This window comes from Arachis ipaensis, chromosome B08 (assembly GCF_000816755.2).
Source record: "Arachis ipaensis cultivar K30076 chromosome B08, Araip1.1, whole genome shotgun sequence".
Taxonomy (NCBI): Eukaryota; Viridiplantae; Streptophyta; class Magnoliopsida; order Fabales; family Fabaceae; genus Arachis; species Arachis ipaensis.
The window spans coordinates 3,055,759-3,061,404 of record NC_029792.2 but is presented as its reverse complement, the minus strand read 5'-3'; positions in this window follow the sequence as shown (position 1 = coordinate 3,061,404).

Genomic DNA, 5,646 nt, shown 5'->3' with positions numbered 1-5,646 from the left:
TTAAATTTAGTTATATTTTATAAATATTTAATTTCTAAATGTTTGTAGAACATTTTTATTAGTATATATATAACTTAAAAGATGGATGTATTATTTATCCACTAAAATACCAATAAAAACTGGTAAATTTAAGTTTGAAGTTGAGAGTCTTAACGAGTTGACTCGAATCTAGCTAGGGCAAGATGGAATGGGTGATAATAGTGGAGATAACTGTTGAAACTTGAAAAGATCGGATGGGGGTGCAAATTGTTTCGTTGTCTTGTATCCATTGGGAAGAATTCAGCTTTCCATCTAAGCATAAACCCCACCAGACTCAAATTCCATTTTTATTATTATTATTATTTCTTCATATAGCTTTCTAGCTACTAAGACTTCAATTCTTGCACAGGCCGGTGCTACCTATATAGCTAGCTATATTATCATTCTTTCTTCTCTTCTTTAATTTCATCATTTAACACTTATTTCTTTTTAAACCACATAAGAAAATAAACAAATTAAATTTAAATATGTCCAAATTTGCTAATTTTTTTTTGTTATGGAAGTAAAAGTGGTGATATGCTTTAACATTGTAATTTTTGGTGTTTTTTAAAACTATAGAAAGTACACAAATTCTTGGGTCCGATTTCTGTACTTAAATTTTTTTTATTTTTTTTAACACAAATCGAACGGTCTGATTTGTGTACCTCTCAGAAATCGGACGGTCCGATTTCTGTACCTCTAATAAATCGGGCGGTCCGATTTCTGCTTCTCTAGTTAAACGATTCCACATTTTAGTATAACACCCCAACAATCTACATTTAAAAAAAGAGAACAACTAGAGAACCAAAAGTATATCAGCCAAAAATCAGCTAAAATATGTTTGGGTTCCATAAAAAATCGAATTTTGGTTTGTGCTCAGTGATCTCAGGAGCGATTTTCAAACATATTATTCAAAAAGTGATTTTAATTAAACGATTTTGTTTACTTTTTGGTTGGTCACATTTTGATTCCATATACTTTTCCTTAAAAAAAACACCACTACCACTCTATTTTAAAAATAAAAAGTTCCCAAATCGCCGCTACTAATTTATTTTTATTTTGCTAGCCAGAAACATCAAATCAGATCGACCTTTCGATCGATGTAACAGTGCTGAAAAGTCAACCGGTATCAATAATTTCAATTTGGAACATGTTCACTTGGTAGCACTCTCTAGTTCCTTCTGGAATAATGGTTTATCGTAAATGCGAGTGTAGTTAAACGAAAATCCATAAATACATTCTTTTTATCATTGTATGCTATAAATTCTTATATGCAATGATGGAGCTTCCACTACTAGCTAGATCATCCCATGCTTCTCTTATTCCATTTTTTATTTTTTAAAAATCAACTGAATATATGAACTTACATGAAAAGAAACATATTAATTAATTAGCTAATATTTTGTCAAAATTCTTATTTGTAAAATTATTTTTATAATTCTCAATTTTTGGAGTATTTAAAATTTAAAGTTAAAATTTATAATTTAAACTTTATGATAGGAAATAATTTAATAAAATTAGATATTAGTTGAAAAAAAAAGTTGACTTTCTAATTTATCTCGAAGAATTACTGCTAAGTACAAATTAGGGTTGACATAGCTCATCAAAATGGTAAACTTTGTGAAGCTAAAAGAAAATGTATGAGGTATAGCTGCAATTAAAATTTATTAATGGCAGGGGATGTATGGCAGGTTTATTTATTAATCTGCTCTACCAAAACAGAACCACATTTATGTTTCTTAGCAGCATATATATGAATGAATGGAAGACCTAGCTAGCTAGCTAGTTGCCAACTGAAAAAGATTATGCAGCACGCACTGTGGGGACTATAGTGACAAAGATGTATCAACGTTAATGCGTAATAGATTCTCCCTTTGCTTAGCTTCAACCATTTCAATTTAGTTCATTATTCCCCTTCAAATTCTGCTTCTCAATTGGCTCATTATTTTCGGAAGCAATATTCGTGGATGTAACTGTTGTATAAAAAAATGGTGTGTCTCTTGTACAAACTCTCAGGCTAAAAAATTTTGATATGGAAGCAAAATGAGTGATATACTTTAAGATAGTAATTTTTGGTGTTTTTTAAAATTTGTGGGAGTATACAAATCAGATGATTCGATTTGTGTTTAAAAAGTTGAAAATAATTCAAAGTACACAAATTGAAAGGTCTGATTTGTGTTAAAAAAAATTGAAAAAACTCAGAGTATATAAATCGGACCATGCGAGTTGTTTGATTTTAAAATTTTGCTTAGGAAATCGCATGATCCGACTTGTGGTTGGACAAATATGAATTTCGGAAGCTAGAAAACAGACTCTCCGAGTTATTTTTTGTTGTCAATTTTTTGTTATGAAATGGAATATCAAACGTAATTTGGAGTGTCCGTTTACTGATGGAGAACTCGCATGATCCAAATTCTGTTCCACTGACACCACATGGCTATGAAGCACCTGTATTCTCCATATCCGAGTCCAACACCACTTTTGCTTTCATATTCAAATTAAAAAAAATACAAACTCTCATGTTCTAATATTTATTATTAATTAGTATTATTGCTAGAGAGACTACAATCTAAAGTTATATATTATTTAATTATTCTAATAATAATTAAAAAATACAAAATAAAATAACTTTGTACTATTTTGGACTGATTTATTATTATATTCCGAACATTTTTGGCTTATAAATTTTCTTTTATATATATATTGAAGCAACCAAGAGTATGTAGAATATTTAATTACTGAAAAAAAAATCATAATCTAAGGGTAGTACATGCCTTAAGTGTTAATTATAGTGCAGTGAATAACAAAATCTTATTATCATAGATATTTTATTTGATTTCTTAGCAAGTAGTGGTACGAGTAGGTAAGTTACAGAAAATCAAGAGGGATTGATAGATCATTCTAGACATTCTTTCTCCTTCCGACAATAACATGCAACAACTAACATATGTTGATATTGTTGTCTCTAATTAAAGCTGCATGCGCCAGCATGGATATATATGGAGCTATGTATAATCTAATGATGGTGATAATGAAAACAAAGACTTTGGTGTATGTTGTCTTAAAAGTCGTAAAAAATCCTAATTCTAAATCTTCCCTAACACATACACGACGTACCCACCTTAAGAATCTTAATTTACTAGGTTAATTAATTTAATTACTTTAGAAATGGCAGGTACTATACATAATACATAATTACATATACTGTATGTGTCACATGGGAGGGATGTAGAAAATTAGAGTTACTCGGAAAATGGTGCATGGTAGGGTCAGAAGAAGAGACGACGCAATGCAAGTTGGGTACGATTAGATTCCATGCCCTTTGATTTGAGAAGCAATATATATTAACAGAGATACAAAAAAGGACCATGAATCAGTAAACAATAGTGCCAGTACTACAAACTCTGCTGACCAATTAGAGATTCTGAGCATATATAGTGCCCTGCCAACACTCACTTCATATTGTTTTCCATAATGAATCAAACTAGACATATTATATAAGTAACTGTGTTTTTTCACAGACATTTAAAGCATTTAATAATCTACTTGCATGTTTAGAAATTCATCGTTAAGCTTGATCCGTTACTAATAATTCGACCTACACGGTCTATAGATTGAAACTATATAAATAAAACATGTTAAATCAAAGGTATGCATTTTTTTTTTCTTTTAATAAAATTTTTGGTATGAACGCAAATAATGTTCAAAAATAATTACTATAAAATTAGGCTAATATTCTTAATAGTTTCGTAATATTAGGTCTGTAAATTAATCGTTATTTATCACAATAATTCTATAAAAAGAAAAAACTCTAAAAGGAGAAGGTATACGCTATTTATTTTGAATAACATTATACTCATCTCTTATTCTTACTTACTTGAGCTTCGAAGTGTCTTTATAGGTAAACGTCACTACTATTTCTTTTGAATACTGAGTGTCCAACTAATTTTAACAACTAAATTAAATGTATTCATTTTAAAAATTGAAAAAGTGACCCCTCTATTTTATATGAAATTGCGAAAAAGACCCAAGAAAACCATACATTTTTATTTTGACGCTTCCTAGCTGACCGGTGTGCCAAACAGCTTTTTGGGCGTTTCGGTGCGCTAACACCTCCCGCGTACCGAATCCGTGTCCTCTTTGTAGATACACGTCGCTGCTGTTTCTCTTAAAACCTACATCTACCTCTTTTACTTCAGGTGAAAGAGAGCTCAATCCCTAAATAGAACAACAGGTTATATATCTACCGCCAGACTTATTATATATAAGAACAAAGCTAACTAATAAATAAAAAAATTTATATGAATAAGTTCATATTAATAACTAACTTTTATGGAGCAATGATTTTTTAAAAATTGTTCGATTTTTGACGTAATACTCTTTTTTAAAGTATTAGTCCCACAAAACTCGTGTGCTCTCTAAAAATTGTATCTATCTGTTATTCACTTATTTATGAACAAAATCCTAACACGCTCAATAAAAAGATGGAAATGGAAGATGGTACACTAGAGTGTAGAGTCGAGAGACGTGTTAGTATTTTATAGTTCCGTACAATGGTGAAAAGATGTGCCATCTGTGAGAGTACAGATTGAAGTGAGTTGGAGTAGATCCTGATGGTTATAAAGATGCAGTGGGTGGGTGTATTTGGAGTGCAAATGGCACCAAACCACGCACTGTTGTGTTAAAAGTAACTACTTTATTTTACTAGCTGAATGGAGACACACGGGGCTATTTGTCTCATCTCAAACTCGAAGAATCTCATAAATAAATGGATTTCCATATGCCGGAAATGCCATCAGACATTAACAATGCTAACAATAGTAGTTCTATCCAAATTTAGAATCGCTCAACAATTATGTCCAATAATGTGGATCAATTAACATAACTATTCAGCTGAGTTAAACTGACTAAGATGATCACATTGGCGAGGGAGTTACCCGTAAAAAAATTAGTTTTCAAAATACTAATTGTTCTTCTTGTGTGATGATTTTGATCTTAAATTTCATAATTTTTTGTCTGAGAACAAAATATATTTTAGCTTTTTGAAAAAAATAGGATGGATGCATGATAAGTGTAAAAAAGATTTCAACACACAAGTTAAGTTTATAGAATATTTTATCAAAGGGTTATGCTAGGTAACTAATAATTTTTTTGAATAACATGAAGAGCCACCAATCAAATCAAAACACATTATATCTCTAAATTACTGATCTCTTAATAGAGCAATGCTAGGGGCCAGCAACATTTGTGATTGGTAGCCATCAACTAGCCATCAATGATGATTTGATGGTGTGAGATTGGTGTGAGATTTCATCCAATGGCTCACCTTTCTCTGCTGGTTACATGCTGGCCAAAATGCAATAAAATTGCTGGCCCCCTAGACTTTTTCCTCTTAATATTATAATAACTATCCGCACACCTAGTGAAATGAACATCTGATATATCCATTGTTTACATTATTGTTTAGTATTTTCATTATCTACCTATACTTTTCCTTTATCAAATATTTTTTAAAGAAAGAATTTTTTAACATACTTTACACTTATTTTTATAACAAAAAAAAGTCAAAAATTATTTTATTTAGTATTTATTAATAATTACAATAATTAATAAATATTAAATAAGACA